Here is an 18745-nt window from a genome sequence, read left to right on the forward strand (position 1 = left end):
ATATCTCACACTTAGTTCTGGGATATTGAATCAGGCAGTGAACTTCTCTGTGCCTCAGATTTCCTTTCGTGCAGCACCTCCTCACCTCAGGGGTCCAGTCAGGTGTGAGGGAAGGGCTGTTGCTCACAGGCTGTGCCCCTCCAGTGTTTTGTGAGCTCCATGTGAGCAGCAACTATACCCATCTGTTCACCCCATTAGTCCCAGTGCCACCAATGCATGGCACAAGTTCAATGCTCTGGTATCTGTTGGATGGATGGATGGATGAACATAGGCAAGGAGCAATACAGGACAGGAGAAGACAAGGAATAGGGCCTTACCAGCCAGTGCCTACTTGCAGGCATCTTGATGCCATGTAGATAGTGAGCACCCTGCTGTATTAAGGAGTGTTGTTGAGTGCCCTTCATACCTGTTTTTCTTCCCTTCTAAATCATAAGCTTATTGGGAGGCTCCAACCACAGTTTATATCCAAACCCCTTTAGAGAACATTTAATGTTTGCTGCCTAGTATTCATCTCCTTTTAACAGTTCCTTTTGGCAAGTACTCCTAGCACCTCATCCAGCTGCTGTCAATGCACTAACCACACTGCCAGCTCCAGGGTGGGTCCTAATTGCTTTAAGCCAATCAGCATATTCTGTTCCCAGCAGCCCACAGTGATTGGCTGGAGAAGAGGCACATAATCCAATTAGAGTCAATGAGCTGTCAGCAGCTTTTAGCTGGGGATTCTGGGAAGAAAGAGCTCAGCAGAGAAGTTATAAGTACAAAACTTAGCTCCAGACTGGGTCGGAGTCCTGCTCACATGGCTGTGTAGCTGAAAAATCTTAAAAGTTAATAGTACTTAATCTCTTTGTGTCTCAATTTCTTCATGTGTAAAATACATATAATGAGATTATATATAGTATATACTCTTCCCACTATATCAATCTCTATCCCTATTGCTTAGAAAGGCACCTGAGATGAATATTAATTATCTTGTTTGTAGTGAATATTTTACAATGTATACATATGTCAAATCATCATATTGTATACCTTAAATATATACAAAGAGGAAAAAAGAAAAGAAACGCACCTAACACACAGATCAATGGATAGTAGATGTCATTGTTTCCACTGTTGTCATTTTTGATATTACTCCACAGGTTATGGCACTGTGTAGATGTGAGGCTTTGGGCTGCAGACATCAAACCAAGTGATCTGCTACCCTGTTAGTCAGTTTTGCTTGTGCCATATCATTTAACCTTCATTATGACCTCTAAGATAGGCATCTATGATAAGTTTATCCCTTTTGTAAGGATGTGGAAACTGATGCTTAGAGGGATTAAGTGATTTGCCCAAGGCCTAGAGCTAATTAGGGGTAGATTTGAACCCTCCACCTTCTGACACAAAGACCTGTGTTCTTTCTACCACATCCTTTACTTCTCTCCAAGGGAGGAAGAATAGATTGAGCTTCAAAGGATTAGTGCTCCATATTTGGGTACTTGAAAAAAACATGGAGTGAAATTCAGCCCTTCCTGATTTTCAAGTCTCCTCAGTACCATGTAGTAAGACTCTATCCAAGGGGCAAGTGCTAGTTAGCAACCAAATGTTTAGAGAATCAATAATCTAATTTTGAAAAGGGAAGCAATTCTATACTTACATTTTAGGCTGTAGATCTCAATTTTTTAGAGCTACTTTAACCTGGCTGAACATTAAAAATAGAAAAGATCATGAAATTGGTGTGCAGATGTTTTTTTCCTTTCTTTTTCCCTTTCCTACTTTTTAACCTCAGGCTCTAGATGGGTGGCAATCCTAATTAGAAATGATTTCCTTTCAATTAATTGTAAGTGGTCACATTCATACTACAGCTATAATCCACAGCTCAATATATGTACCTTGGTGAATCGTGATTGTCCTGTTTTTAATAGCTATTTCCCTCCTGCTCTCTGTAGAATTAACCTTTTGTGAATCCACTTATAAATTGTTAGCAAGAAATTTTAATTGTGAAGAAAATTATATGGATTCTGGTCTACTTCCTGACACCCACTCTGCACATACAGTTCTCTACATGGTGATGTAGGGCCCTCACTTGAGCTGAAAGCTCTCACCCACACAGTGGGTTGAAGGCTGCTAGTGATAAGAAGGGAAGTTTGTGGTAATTCTAACCCTCCTGTGAAAGATCTCCAGGATTTCTGCCACTACTCTTTTGTAATTCATTATTCCTGATGTCACTGTAATGTTTCATTTTTGCAAAAGCAGAAGTTGCAAAACATTCATTCATTGCTAGTATAAATTATTTACCCCATGATATCCCTAGTAAAGATTAAAGTTGCTTTCTGAAATGCAAATATCATAAAAGAAAACATAAAGATAATTTTTACAGTAATAACTTATAAAATGGAGTATTGGGACTTCCCTGGTGGTGCAGGGGTTAAGAATCCGCCTGTCAATGCAGGGGACACAGGTTCGAGCCCTGGTCTGGGAAGATCCCACATGCCGCAGAGCAACTAAGCCCGTGCACCGTAACTACTGAGCCTGGGCTCTACAGCCCGCGAGCTACAACTACTGAAGCCCATGTGCCTAGAGCCCATGCTCTGCAACAAGAGAAGCCACTGCAATAAGAAGCCCACACACCACAACGAAGAGTAGCCCCCGCCTGCCACAACTAGAGAAAGTCTGCGCACAGCAACGAAGACCCAATGCAGCCCAAAAATAACTAAATAAAATAAATAAATTTATTTTAAAAAAATGGAGTACTGATAGGTGCAATTTTTCAAGCATGTCTATATAATTCTCTCAGTACACCCTTTCTAATTACATTTGATCTATGTAATAGATAATTAATTTTATCTATGCTTGCAGTTTGAAAGAATTAGTTTTGTATAAAAAGGCAACAGGAAAGGAAGAACCCTGTCACTGAAGTCACTTTGGTACATTTCTTTGGAGATAAATCGGATAATACTTTTAGCAACTAGTTAACATATACTTTTTTGCCATAATGAGAATTCTTAATTATTCTGCTGCAAGCCAGTGAAGGTTTACCAGGCAGGGTTTGTGGAAATAGAAGCTTCCTAGAGAGGGTTCATGGGATACTTTATACCATTTCCTCACACAGAGTTTAGGACAAAGAATGTCACTTCACGGTGAAGCCTGGGGAAGAGGGAGACCTGAGGAATTGTAGGCCTTCTCCCTTCTCTGACTCTTATGCTTGGGGGGTTTTATACTGGATGAACCATCATGTTTAAGATGAAATTCCAACACAAATAAAAAGTGGTATGGTTTTAGCATAATCTGCTATGTTTGTTCACTGAAAGCCAGCTTGTTGTGCAACCTGTACAGAAAGGTTTTGGGCCATACATCAGAAAAGGCAACCAAAGGTCAATTTGTTAAATCATGTTCCCTGTGCTCCATGAGCATCCCTGATCAGGCCAACTTCTCTCTCTGTCACACACCTTATACTTAACGTATGTCCACATCTCTGTAACCTGGGCCTTCTACCTCATCCAAGGAAGGGAGCAGGAAGGAGAGTCAGGTGGCCTTCTTTACTGGCCAGGGCAAGCCAGTGATCCTTCATGGCTTGCCCTGACTTTCTCCATCTCCCACTCTGGAAGAACTGAGTGTGTCTACAGACCAGGGGTGGGGTGTGGGAAGATAATAGAGTGGCATATCCCTAGGCAAATGTTACCAAGAATCCTTAAATTCAAGTAATATAGTCTTTACCTTAGATTCCAGTAATATAATCTACTGGACAGAATCCAAAGTGTGGTGAGTGTCTCTAGTCTGGCCAGCTTGTTCCCATGCCTCTTCTATAGGCATGGGGACACATTTCTAACCTTTTGGGGAGCTGCACTTGTCTACTCAATCAATAGTTGGCAGATTCTCCATGTAGCCCCTCCTCTACATTCTTTTAACCCCTTCTCCACCCCATCCCAAGCATCTGACTCCTCTCCTATTTCATTTTTTGGCATAGGGTCTAGTCAGTCTCAACACCAGATAGAGTGGCGGGAGATGCCTAGGATCCGATGCCTGGAGAGAGTGTGGTTCATCAAGTGGTCGACCCAAGGCTGAAATATCTTTCTAAAACTCTTACTTTTCACACTGTGAAGGTTATAAAGACTTTTTTCCATCCACTCCCAGGCTGTTTTAGCCCAAATGTATATATCTCTGTACATGTCCAATTAACAGTGACCATTCTTTGCATGTTTCCGCTGCTACCTGTAAGTGTTCCTATCTATTTTCATTTGTAACTGTCTCATTTTCTTGCCTATGTATTTTATTCCTTCCATTAAATTTCACACTCCTAAAAGGAAGGGGGCCATGCCTTCTATTTCATTTTAATTCCCTAAAGTCTCTACAAACAGAGCTTAATGGATGCTCTTGGCTGCCTGATACGTCTTAACAAATAGCTTTGATTCTGCTGGTGCCCTGGGCTTTTCACAGGAAGCTTGTCACATGAAGGTGCCCCTTCTGACCTTGAGCAAAGCTCTAAATCCTTGGCAGCTGCATGTTTTCCTTTCGTCATAAAAGTGCTGCCGAGGAGTTGTGGCCCAACACGGACTTGGGAATCAGACCTCGAGTTTGACCCCACTGTCGATACTGAGGACAAGGGTGAGTGCAAGTCACACACTGGACACTGGTTTTCTAGCTCTAGGGAAATCGTGTGGAATGAATAGTTCTGCTGACATAGATTCAACCACTCTCTTCCTCTGAAAAGAGAACAGTTTGCCTGACAGGCTCGTATTGAAATTCTTTTTGTCCCTTTCTTGTATTCTAAAAAATAAAAACAAGGCCATCCACAGAATAATGATATCAAAATAATACTAGGCTTGTGAATGAGCATAATGAATGCAGAGAAAATTACGGGCAATTAAGGCTGAAACATTGTCTCTGTCTTTCTAGGCACAGCAACGCCTTTCCCAAACTGTTTTCTTCCTCTTCCATCCTGCCCAGGTTTTTTGAGGACATTTAGACATTTGGTCATTTTAGCCTTTGTTATGATTTTTCCTTGTTGCTTGTTGAGGAATTTGTTGTTTGCTCTTTTGGTGTTAAGACTTCTTTCATGTACTGGGATTTTCAAGGAGGATGTGAATGATCCCATGGAGGACAACGTTTCAAAAGCTCCTAAACTGACAGATAATGATGACTTTGGGTGAGCCAGTAAACAAAGAGAACAAAAATTAAGCCCAGGATCTGAGGAAGACTGGCATTTAAAGCTCAGTACAGAAACCAGAGGTCATTCATTCAGGCACTCAGAAACCCAGCATGGGTTATGACCAGTGCCAAATGATGAGGACCTCAGGTCAAGATACAAATGGCGTCATGTTTGATGATGGGGATGTTGGATAGGATGCTTTTATTTTGACTGATTATACTTTGATACCAAAATGGTAAATGATGGACATTATTGGTTATCACATAAGTGCAGTCTAAGAAAGCTGGAGATAGTGTTCCTGTAACTCTGACTTTGTCTTCAGATTAGTCTCTTGAGCTTTATTAGCTGTTAATCTAGTGAAAAGTAATGGATACCCAAAGTTTTAATTTTATTTGTTTAGAAGAGCACTGCTTTCTCTCTACACCTCACTTCCAAATTCTTCTTTTCATTTCATTGTAATTAACTCTCTCTTGCTTATGTACGATCTAAAAAGGAAATTCCACATATATTTATGAGAATCAGCTCTCCCAGTAAGGAGGAAATTCAGTCTTACTCTATGTTATTCCAGGCCAGAGAGAAGGATTCGCTTTAAACACTAACTTTGAATCTACTTTAAACCTCATTGCTCTTTTTTTCAATGTATGCTGATACTCCTCAACCTATCTTGAATTATCTTTTTGTTTCCATGCCTTTACCTGCTTTGGCAATGAAGACCCATGCTTCTGATTTCTTTTGATGCCCCTAATGTTTGAAATCATGCTGAGAATCTTTACAGTTTAATAAACAGTACGATGTATTTACCTTGTACCTGTAGCTACTCAGGTCTGTCTCACAAAGAAAATTAATTCATCTCTAAAGTTCAGGGCTTCCCAACTGCTTCAAAGTCATGCACTCATATGCACTGATGTGAATATATATGTATACATACAGGGCTTAAGAAATGGAGTCCCCTCTGTGCTGCTGCAGCTGGGATCTGGGACTAGTGAAAAAGCAGCTGGGAATTCTTTTCAACTCATAATGGGCACTACTCCAAGTTTCAACCATTACACTGCTTGTTTTAAAACACTTATTCAACTTCCAGGGAACATACAAATTCCTATAGGGGGTAGTGAGGAAAGAAGAAGGCACAATCCTGCCAAGGTCTAGAGGGCATGAGCCACCTTCTCCTGACAGATGAGTAAAGGCAGAGGAAAGGGTCAGGCACTTTCTTCATTTGTCCTGCAATTACCCTCTGGTAGTGGCTGAATTCAGTACCAAAATTTGATTGAAAGTAAAGCAGGGGAAAAAGTACAGTGGCCCTCCATATCTTAAGGCTCCATATCTTTGGGGTCAACCAACCGAGGACTGAAAATACTAAAAAAAAAAGTTCCAGAAAGTTCCAAAAAGCAAAACTTGAATTTGCCGTATGCCAGCAACTATTTACATAGCAGTTACATTGCATTTACAACTATTTACATAGCATTTACATTTTTTTAGGTATTATAAATAATCTAAAGATGATTTAAAGTATACAGGAGGATGTGCATAGGTTATAAGTAAATATTATGTCATTTTATACAAGGGATATCAAAACCATAAGATTTATGTATCTAAGGGGGTCCTGGAACCAATCCCCTATGGATACCGAGGAACCACTGTAAAGATGGTTGAAAGAAAGTTAGTTTTGATTATTTGATATTAATAAAGACATCCTTTATCTTTTTTTTTTTTTTTTTTTTTTGCGGTACGCGGGCCTCTCACTGTCGTGGCCTCTCCCATTGCGGAGCACAGGCTCTGGACTCGCAGGCTCAGCGGCCATGGCTCACAGGCCCAGCCGCTCTGCGGCATGTGGGATCCTCCCGGACCAGGGCACGAACCTGCGTCCCTTGCATCGGCAGGTGGATTCTCAACCACTGCGCCACCAGGGAAGCCCGGCATCCCTTATCTTTTCCACTGCATTCCCATTGCAGAGATGAGTCATCCAAGAAAGGACAATTAAGTTAGTTTGAAAAGTTCCCTTATAAGGAAACAGAAATTTCAAAGACATGAGAGTAAGCAAATCCCATGTTTAAATTGAAGGACCAAATGTAAGGCTTTTGAACTAACTCCTATTCTTAGGAATGCAAGATATTTTCAGTATAGCAAAGGAATCATCCACAAAATATTCTTCCCCTCCCTAATATAGTTGGTTTAATTTTAAAGGTAGATGTCAGGAAGGGTTTATGAATGTTAATTTTTGCTCTGGGTACTACAGCTTTTACCTGCCGAGGTTTCTCTTCTTTTCTGGCCATGCCTAGAGTCACTGGTCAGGCACACACTCACCAGCTTTTTAAGGAAAAGCAGCCAAATTGGGCAGGGTGCATGTGTATATACACATAAAATTCAAGTATTATTGTCAGCACTAAAGTTTGAAAGCATGAGAAACTGGTTCTATGCCCTGTCATGACTTGCATTTGGTCTGCTGATGCATAAGCTTTGGTTGGAGGAAAATAGGTCCTCTGACAATAATTCTAAACATTAATTTTAAGTGCTCTCCCATAGATTTATTTAACTTCCAAAAATACCATGCTTCAAATTAATGGTACATTTGTTTGAAAAGAATGGATGCAAAAATGGTGCGAATGATATTCAAACTATCAGCTCAGAGACACGGCTCCTGATTACCTGTCTAGGTTATCCTGGGAAGGGGAGAAAAGTGTACACCAAAGTCACTGTCAACATTCTTCCCGCAGAAACAGAGAAATGCAAGTGCCTGAATCAAGACACATGATGAGATTTTTTAAAACATAAAGGAAAGATATGTTTAAAGTTACTTTTTTATAAACTTACATTGTAATGGCTTTGCAGGGTTTATATTATTTTTTGAGAAATTCACTGTCTTCCCACCTATTCTCTCTGCTCTCCAAAAATGAATGAGAGCTGAGAGAATGGTTTTCTTATCCTGATTTAGGAGTGAATGTCCCTCATTCTTTCATTGAATAAATATTTATTGAATGCAAATCATTGGGCAAGTTCTATCACAGATGTTAAGGATACAGCAGTGGGCGAGCAAGATCCAGTCCTTGCCCATTAAGGAATTTAGAGTCTTGGGGGAAAAGACAAGTTAACAGATTACTGTCATCCAGAAGGATACAGGTCACTATTATAGTTAATAAGGGGTACTGGGGAGCAAACAGGAAGGAAACCCAACCCAGTATGTTTGCGGAAGAGGTCAGGGAATACTCTCTGGAAGAAGAGATGTGTAGGTTAAGACCAGAAGAATCAGGAGTTAGGGGAAAAGAGTGGTAAGTTGGGGTATGTGGGAGAGCTTTTCAGGAAAGCAATATGTTCAACCCTGCTGGCAGTGATGGAGGGGTGAGTTTCCCATTAACCAGACCAGCCAAACTCCAATCGTTGTCTTTACTCGCATTCTCCAATGTAGGAGTGGTCAATAATGAATATTTCTATAGAGTTGGTAAATATGCAAAACAACCTGGTACTGCACTTGTACTCATGGAGGCAGCAGGCACACCAGTGGGCCATTTTGCCTTAGGATGGGATTTCATGCAGGAATACTACTGCCTATTCCTGTGATTGTTTTTGAAAGTGGAAACCATAGCCTTTTCACTTATTTTTGAATGTTATATACATTTGCATGGTTGAAAATTCAAAAAGAACCAAAGGGCATATGTCTTGCTTTATTTCCTTAACAATGTATTTTGAAAACCATCTTTAATCAGTAGGTTAAACGGCCCCCTATGCTTTTTAATGGGTTCATAGTGTTCTGTTTTATGGATGTACCATATAATGGTACTATTATATAGACATATATATTGATCCAAATTTTGATATTACAGATACTTCTGCAGTAGTGACATTGTACACTCCTGCAGGTTAAATTTCTAGAAGGCACACTGCTGGATTGAATGATATGTGGATTGTAATTTTGTTAGGTACTGACAAATTGTCTTCCAGGGGTATGTCAATTTGCAGTCCCATTGGTAACGTATAAGAGTACCTGTTTCCCCCAAGTCTGTATAATTTTTGGATCTTTACCAATCTGAGAGATTTCTTTTAAAGATATATCAGAATAATTTTAATTTGCATTTTTCTTATAAGTGAAGCTGATCATTTTCCATCTTTTCTAAAGAGCCATTTGTCTATCTTTTGTGAACTGTCTGTGCCTAGCCTTTGACCCCATTTCTAACACGTTTTGAATTTCTTTTATTGGTTTGAAGAAGCTCTTTATATAGACAGATAGTATATGTATGACAAACAGTTTTTTTATATTTTGCTTAGTGTGGACCTAAATACTTTTGGGGTCCAAACTTATTTTAGCTTACTCTCCAGGGTGGAAAATGGGGTCTCAAGCATTGTTTCAAGTGATATAGGGAATTCAGACCACCCTCCTAAGAAATATCTTGATTTGGATTTCAAATACCCCTGACCTGTCACATAGAGGAAATTTTGCTTTAATTTCATCATAAAATATCCTTATCCCCTACTCATCTGCATGGTTTCCAAAGCCAGTAACTTAGTAGTGAAATCCTTTATTTCAGGCCCTCTTTAGGGAGTAGAGTCTTGATGTGCCTAATACCAGCTGCTATGAAGAACTGTTGAAGGTAATGTCCTCAAGGTATGCAGTATGATGAGGTATAGGGATAATGTTACCTGTTTACTCCTCAGGTATCATAGTCTAAGCTCTGTCTATGCATCATTAGAAGACCTCAGGGCTACACATTAAAACCATAGTCCTATGATCTCTTAAACAACTGCCTTCATTGTGGTGATGGTTTTATGGGTGTATACTTAGCTCCAAACCCATCAAGTTGTATATATAAATATATCTCAATAAAGCCTCAACAAAATGGTTTTTATAAAAAAAGACCTTCCTTCACTTTGTCATCAAGCATGAGAATTTCTCTCAAAATTCGTGCCAGGAAAAACTGTTTCCTAAAGCACTAGTTTGTTTCCTCCCTTTATGGAATAAAAGTTTGAATTCTACCAACCCAACCCCTTCTATTTAAATTCCTTTAATTGTTGTTACTGCTATTTTGAGGAACTTACTTTTATGAGGGGAAAGGGTGATCCAGCTAATTAATAACCAACCAATTCAATCAGCATTTCTCAACCCAATCTGCACACTAAAATCACCTGGAGTGGTTGAAAACCTCCCTATGTCCCGGATGATTCAGTCAGAATCTCGGGGGTGGGTCTATTTAGAAGCTGCCCAAGTGATTCTGATGCTCTGTGAGGACTAAGGACTGGTGAGCTAACTAAACAGGTTAAATTGTAGCAGCAGGTAGAAACGGCCCAATGACATCATCATGTCCATTCTCTGTGTGATTAGTAAAAATAATAATAGCAAATAGTTATTGTATTAACAGTCATAAGTTTGAAATGACATTGGGGGTGAAGAGCTTGCCCCCCCCCCCCTCAGTGCTGGAAAAGAAGATTCATGCAGTTCTTTTCTACAAAACAAGAAAATTTCCTAGAAAATTTGACCAAAGAGCTAATATTGTCCTGGGCTTTTCTGAGGTGAAATTTTGTCATTTCCTCACCTTTCCACTCAGTAGAGTTCATTAAAGGCATGGATCATATCTTAGCAGCTTTATATGCTTAGTGTCCTCCATGTTGCCAGGAATGTAGTTGGTACTTAATAAATGTTTGTGAAAGGAAATAAGGATTAAGTTTGTTTCAGTTACCCAGGAATATATTGAACATTCCATTCCAACAGTTATTCCATAACTGTTTTGTCATTTTGCACTGCATTTAATCACCCACCTGGAAAGCCTCTTATGAAAATAAATTACTCTTTAAAAAAAAATCACCTAAATAAATGTCCTATGAAATAGGCATTAAAGTTTACACAGAGCAAAGACAGGACCAGTAACTGTGTTGCATATTCCATCCTGCCCGATACATATTTATCTATTTTATTTCTTTCTCATCTCATTGATGTTCATCTCTGTAGACAGAAAGTGAATCAGTGTGGAGGAAGGGTTTCAGAAAGAGAAAGAGATGGGGGGTGGAAAGAGAGATGGGAAAAGAAGGAACAAAAGGAGAGGGATAAAGAGAAAGGAACAAAAGTACGAAGAAAGGATTAGTTCTACACCATATGCATTTCTAGTTTAAAAGTTGAAAATAACATTCATGAAATTTTTCTATAGGAATTGATCCTACAGATAAGGATGAGGGAAGGGTGAAGGGGGCAAGAGGGTGTAGTAAGGGGTCTTGACCTGTAGAACGTGTGTCCAAACCCGCTATACAGATGGTATATCACATAAAGCAAGCACCCCTTCCATGAGAGCTCCACAGCTCACCCCATTTCCATTAATTCAAGAGAAGTTCACTGAGTACTTAACATTTGCAAGACATGGTGCCTATGAGAATATGAGGAACATATCAAGATGACTTCAATAGGAATCCTGCCTTCAGGAATTCTTGTGTCTGTACCTTCAACTATAATTTTAAATAGAAATTAATATTTGGCATAAAAGGTACAGATATCATGGAACTTTATAAAAGGGATATATCTCACACTGATTCTCATTATCAGCCCTTTTGATGTTTCCTTTCAAAATGGTATTGTATTATCTCTAAATGTCAACTTCCTAGAGTCAATCTATTGTGCCTAAAAAGAGATATTCATTATTCTGAAGTACTGACTCTGAGTTATGACCAAGGTACCTCCTAATTCTTGAATTCCACATCCTTATCAGTAAATAGTAAAGTTCCCAGATACATATGTCATAGCTCTAGACTTTTAAATACACATACATAGCCCTTGTCTTTAAGGAGTGGAAAACCTCAGCAGGACATCAAATATACGAACACAAATATGCATTGTAAGATGGACACCCTCCCCCGATTATTTATAGGAATGAAGTGAGAACGGACACAGACATCTTCAGAGGTTCTTCCATTATTGGGACCAATCAATTGGAGTACAATAAGGAGGAGTTAGAGCCAGGCTCGACACCAAAGAAAATCTTCTGAAAGAGTTGGGGTTTCAGTCAACTCAAAGGGTAGAAGAAAGCTAACTTTAAAGTCCCAGAGTACCCTTGCTAAATGAAACAAGATGTGAAGGCTCATGTTTGGAGGGGATAGAGAGAAGTACCACTTTTTAAATACCTAGATTCAAATAACATCTGATATATTTGTAGAATGTATAATTTTGCTGTCTTATGGTTAATGATGAATTTGGAAAGGGCTTCTCCTGGACACATCTTAGAACTGCACTAAGAGAAACTTGGGAGACAAGTGGAATTGATCGCTACTTTGATGTGTGGTAATCATCTTTTCTCCTAATCTGAGGAAACAGACCTCTGAGGCAAGTCCAATAGGAAACATGGATTCTGAAGTGCAAAAGGCCAGGACAAAGGTCTTAAACTTACCAGGTTCTGTGCATTGGTACTTGTTTGCGCTTCACTTTGTTTTCAAGTGAAAAATTCTTTTTGGAAAAGAAAAGAGGTAATTTGGTTCCAGTGACCCAGTGGCCTAGGCGTTGACTGCTCTCATTTCAGTGCATCAGGGAGCAAGATCGTGCTTGAGGTACATGCAGTGGTGGCAGCAGCAGCTGCCTCAGCTCAGCCCCTCTCCGAGAGCCTTTGGGGCTCCGGTAGAACTACAGGCAAACATGCTGGATGAATGGGAGAGGAGGCTAGGACACTGCCATCACTTCCCCTGGGTCTAGCCTTTGCCAGGTGGCCAACACTGTGCTGACCTGGGCTAAGAGAGTGGGGAAAGGCTTAAGAGATGTAAATAGAGGTGGTTAGAGAATCAGAGCACCATGTCCAGGACTTAATACTGACATGATCAGTGGGGGAAGGGGTCCCCGAGGAGCTGTTGTTAAGGAGAAAAGCAACATGGTCAAGGAGGGGAGAGAAATCCTCTTGGTAGCAGCATGCACCTTTATGAAGTAGACTTCTAAGACAGAGTGTGCAAATCCTATCAACTGCTGCTGTGAATCTGGCTGAGCTGACTCCCAGCACTTCATATTGTCCATGTCGTTGTCAATTTGGTGAACCAGGCAGCGACTGGAGCCACCATTTCAGGAGCCTCATAAAGTGAAACTGCATTATAATTTCAGGAGTGTTAAGAGAAACTGAAGGTTTCAACAAAATGAAACCCTGTAACTATAGATATGAAGCTCTGTCTTCCCTGAAAGTGGCTTTATAGCATATAAAACCAACCTTCCTTTCTGCAATTAAATCAGAACAAGATCAATGTGTCTCCTTCCTTGACGTAATGGCCTTGAAGCATCGTAATGGAAACACTAATAAAAGTTTATCTCAAATACTGACCAAACTTTAGCACTGGCTGCAGTGAGAATGGTGAGCAACAGCCCCAAGCATTTAGCCTGATGGAAAAAGAAACTTCTATGTCAAACCTTGGTGATGAAGAGATCAGGATGAATTGTGAGAATCGGGAGGTTGAGAAAAACACAATTACATCTGAACCGAGCCCCTCACCTCACAATCTCGGAGAAATAATTTCTGATCTCTCTGTCAAAAGGTCTTCTGAAGACCTCCTATACCTCCATCAACCCATCTACAATGGCTGGAAGATGAAAAGAATGTTCTCCAGTCTCTCTTTCCTACGAGAGCTGTGTGAAGGAACAGGGCATCACTGTACTTCTCACTCTGGAACTGAGCTCCTTAAAAATAAAATCCCTTTTTAATCTCTAGAAGAAAGGAAATAAACGTCTTTGAGCAGCCATAAAGAAAATCCTAAGAAGTGTTCAGAGGGAAAAGCACTTCTAAGAAATGCACCTCTCAGCACTAATACACCACCTTCAACATGGATGGAAACGTGAACGGCATTCCCTCACATCGTTTTCCATTTCCACTGGAATCATGACATTTCCAAGATTTGCCTCCCATAACCACTGTGTTCCACAAACTTCAGGCCCAATTCACACATATATTCCACTTCCCAACCCTGTCCCCTCCATGGGGCACTAGGGATTGATTGATCCTCATTTCAGTCGGTGCATTCAGGGGACAAGATGGTGCTTGAGATAAAGAAACAATAATCAAGCCACCTTAATCTTAAAGGAAGATTTAAGATTTTACAAAATTGAGATATACTGGGTAGTCATTTTCATGTCCACAAAGATTACTCAATCTCTTCAGCTTTATTTACAAAGAGGCACAGTTTACACTGAATTTTAGCAGCCAAAAATGGAATTTGATCACTCAATTTGTTTCCTGTTGTTCACCTTGCTTGGACCTACCACCTTGTACTAGTGCTGTGATCTGATCAGAGTGCTGGGAAAAGCCATGTCTATTTAAACGATAGCTGTTTAAACAATATCGTTGTGAAGTCCCAGAATGACAGTCTAGTTAAGTCCCTAGTAAGTCGGTTTGAGTCTATCTCACAAGCTGCTGGCTATGCGACACCTCTCAACAACGCAGTTGTTTCATCTGTAAAAAGGTAGCTACTTCATAAGTGTGTTGGGAGGAGAAATTCAGATAAGGGTTATAGGTGGTGGTGTCTGGCACCTGGTAAGTACTCCATAAATGGTAGGTGTTAGTAGTAGTGGTAGTATTGTTATTCAGTTCCTCTGGCTGAGAATATATAAACCAGGCAGAATAGGCCAGAGCTGAAATAGTCAATGTGTCTCCAGTTTTGTTTTGCTTGTTCCACTTTCTGGCAATGGAAGGGCATCAGTGAGGCTTTGGAGGAAGTGGATCCAATTTTTTTTTTTTTCTGTATTCAACTGGTGCCCTCTTTGTTTGGCCATGAACACACTGCCACAATGAATAATGAAAATTCTATAATGTTTCCACTCGACTTCTGCCTCTTGGCAGCCATGACCAAAACCACCCTGCAGCTGTCATTTACAACAGGGTTCCCCAGCCAGTCACTTGCAGCCACCCTGCTGTGAGGGGCAGCTGCTCAAGAGTATTTCAAGCGGGAAAAGTGACAGAGCCAGATGCTATCACGAATCCCTCCATGAGGTCAGGGCATTAGAAAACAGGAAGCCCTGTCCCCCCGACCCCCAAAAAAAGGATGGGGACTCCTGCTTCCAACCCATGCCAGGCCACTAAACATATGATCTTCCTGAGATCTTATTAATTACACCAAAGGCCCAGATAATTTACAGCGCTTGGAGACCTACATACTTAGGAGGAAACCAGTGAACCACCATGATAAAGTTGCAGGGAAAGGTGATCTGTTAGGACAATCCTTTAAACCTTTCTTGCAGGAGTTCAGTGTTTTTTAATGCAACTATATGGGATAATAATGCATAGTTGGAACTTACATACAACTCTTTCAAATATATAATATACATTATCTCCTTAAAAATTCTGAATTCAGTAATGTATCTGGGAAATCTGAGAATTCTTCCTCCACCAGAATGGGAAAGATGTTCAGAAAAGCATCTCCCGCTGGTTGTTTGAGAAATGCTAGTTTCTTGGACTGTCAATAGGTATAACACAAAAGGTATAACTAAATTTATCTGAATGAAATAAAATTAAATATGATTCTTTATCACCAAACACCCAGAACTTTTAATATGTTGATGCACCCTGTGCATGGCATTTCCCAAATGTGTTTGATCAGAGAGAGAGACCGGGGCAGGGGGGGGTGGTGGGGTGGGGGGGTGGGAAAGAGACTTACAGAGAAAGGGAAGTGAAGCAATTGCAGGAATGTATTCTCTGCAACACAGTTTGGGAAAAGCGCTCTAGATCATAAGCATCTTGAGAACAGGGACATTTTAGTTTTCTTTATTACTCCTAGACCTCTAGCATAATGACTGGAATGGAATAAGTATTCAATAAATCATTCACTGAATGAATTAATGAATGCTAAACCAATTCTTCAAATGTATTGATAAATTCTTATACAGCATGGAGGAGAAAACAATTTTTGGTCACACCAAAAGAATGGTTGCTAAGATGTGTCACTTGATGAAGGGCACAATCCGTTTTATAGTAAAATTTAGAATAATTCAGAAAATAAAACAGAAATTGATATGTCAGGGAACAAAAACGTATTGGGTCACATATCTAGTAAAACAGAAATTATTTTAATACAGGAAATTCAATAAATGATGCTTTTCCAAATAAGTTCTGCAGGATAGTGTCTCCTACCTGCTTATGTGCTGGTGATGGGAAAAAGTGACCTAAAGGCCCACCTCGCCCCAAGGCAGGGCATCTCCTTGTTTGCCTTCTCTTATTTTACCTGCAGCATGCAAAAAAGCTGAAGCGGTTCCGCAGGTGTGATTGCCCTACAATCCCTAGTGAATACATGCTGGCGGAAGCAGAGAAAACTGTAGGAGGGAGGAATATTTCTCCATCTGAACCTCCTTTCTCCAGCCCCGACAAACAACAGATCCCGCACCACACACAGGGCCACTGCTGCCCTGTCTCTAGCCCTTCCCTGATCCATACAGCACTGTGAAGACCACCTGGACCACTGCCTGAAGGCAGTGCGGATAACAAGTGCCCCGTCGAGTAGCTGCAGACATGATAAGGAACCCCACATCAGCTGCCAGGATGCCAGCTGCCAAGCCTAGCACCTGTCTCCTGTGGAGACTTACAGAGATGCCAGAGAGGAGAGCTGAGGACCTGCCCACACCTGGCAGGGTAGTTGATACAAGGAGATACAATATTTCACCTATCAGATAGGAAAAGATCAAACAGTTTGATAGCCACCTACGCTTACTCATTTTCTTAAAACCTTATATTATTTTTTCTGAGAAGACTAGGCTGGTCAAGAATTTTTGGTAGATTGGTAAATTATCAGCATTTTCTATTGAAGGCAAAGAAGGTGCTACTGTCTAAAGTAAGATAATTAAGTTGCAATTCTTCAGTGCACAAAAATACTTTTAAATCTCTAGCAGAATATCTACAATCAAGCATAGTCTCCTCTTCCTATGCCAGCAGCTGCTACATTTCAAGTGCTTTCCTAGGAATTCTATGTTGCCAAAAAATACAATTATTGCACTTTTCAGTTACTTCAGAAAACTTTTAAACAAACTGTTGCAAAATGTCAGAATCTGAAATAAGAATCTGCAAAGAAGCTTGTTTCAATCACATTCATTTTGGCTGTGAGGTGCAGGCTTGGTTATTCCATCTTGATAGATTGTGTTTCATTTGCCTTGTAAGCACCGTGTATTTTATGTCCACGGTTGAATTCTATCAGTGGAAATCTGAGCTCTGCGGGATTTGCTGTCGGGTTGCTTTCTGTGTGTAAGTAAGGCCTAGGATGTGCCTTCTGGTTGAACCTAGTGTTCTGTTAGATCAACTACACACAGGGCAGTGAGGACAGTCAAGTCTCCAAATTGATCTCATATAATTACAAAGTTACAGTTGGCACTGGGGACTTCTAGAAAACCTTTACCATTTCTGAAATGGCTTTAGGCTTCTATTTTCTACGACTATCTTAAAACTAGAAGACCACTGCTCCTAATGAGACAGAGGGCTGTGCTTAAATAACCAGACTCCACCAGGGCCTTAGCTGATGGCTGGAAAGGAGAGAAAAACTCTAATTGACTGCCTACCATATGCTATTAACACTACACTTCAAATGATAATATCTGTGATCTTATTTAATACTCACAAAGCCCTGCTATGTTGGAATTATTCTCCCCAGTTTCCAAGACAGGACACTTGGAAATTCATTCATGTGACTTAAGTCCTATAACCCTCGTATTATGTGGCAGAGTCAGAATTTGAACACTGATCTGTCTAAATCCAAAGTCCAGGCTCTTTCCACTAAATAACCAAGAAAGATTACATTAATTTGGTCAGTCCATTAAGACGGTATCTGAGATGATCTTGAGCTATTCTGTCCAACAGAAAGTTATCAGAACAGTTTAGCGACTTTCTTATTCTGCACACCTCTAATTGCGAACCAGGCAAGGGGAGAAAGTGTGCAGGACTGTTCTTGTGCCCATGACTCTAGTACACTCAGGCACCTTGTAATACAGTGGGCTGGAATTTAGGCAGCCTCCACAGGAGACCACCTTGAAGAAGAGAGTTTCATTGGCATTGGGAAAATGTGGCCCATTCGGGTGAAGGCCATCTTCATGTCCCATGCTATGGCACACTAAAATGGGATGGATTCCAGCCCTGCGGGTCCTCACCATGACCTGCCTCTCCTTTCAACTGTCCTGTTTAGCTACCAAGAGGGTGGACTGCTTAATCTCACTATCAGAGAAAGAAAGAAAACACGAGTTGCAAAGGAAGAAGGTGTCCTTCTTGTCCCTTTCGAGCCGTGAAGGTCAATGGCATGCACAGTCTTCAAAAACAAGTCCAAGGCCACACTGGCAGAACCCAAAGCTCATGTCAGGCCTGAGGCTGGGGCATCCTGCCTAAGGAGAGACTTGAAACATGTGAAAAGGATAGAGTGATTCATCAACTCACACTTTGTCTCACAAGTAACAGCTGCTACTCTGTTCCATCTGGAACCTAAGGGGATCCAATTTAGTATAAAGCATCACATATTCTCCTTTTCGAGAGCATCCAGGCACTTTGACATTTCTGCCATCCTTTATGAAAGTATTTATTTATGACACCTACTATATGCCAGGCACTGTTTTAGGTACTTATTGGATATTCAGTAATGAAAAAAACCCAGCAAATGACAATTAAAAGACTTCAATGAATATAATCAAAGTAATAAAAATTTGAGTATATGCTTTAATGA

The sequence above is a fragment of the Tursiops truncatus genome, chromosome 3, assembly GCF_011762595.2.
Source record: "Tursiops truncatus isolate mTurTru1 chromosome 3, mTurTru1.mat.Y, whole genome shotgun sequence".
NCBI classification, from domain to species: Eukaryota; Metazoa; Chordata; class Mammalia; order Artiodactyla; family Delphinidae; genus Tursiops; species Tursiops truncatus.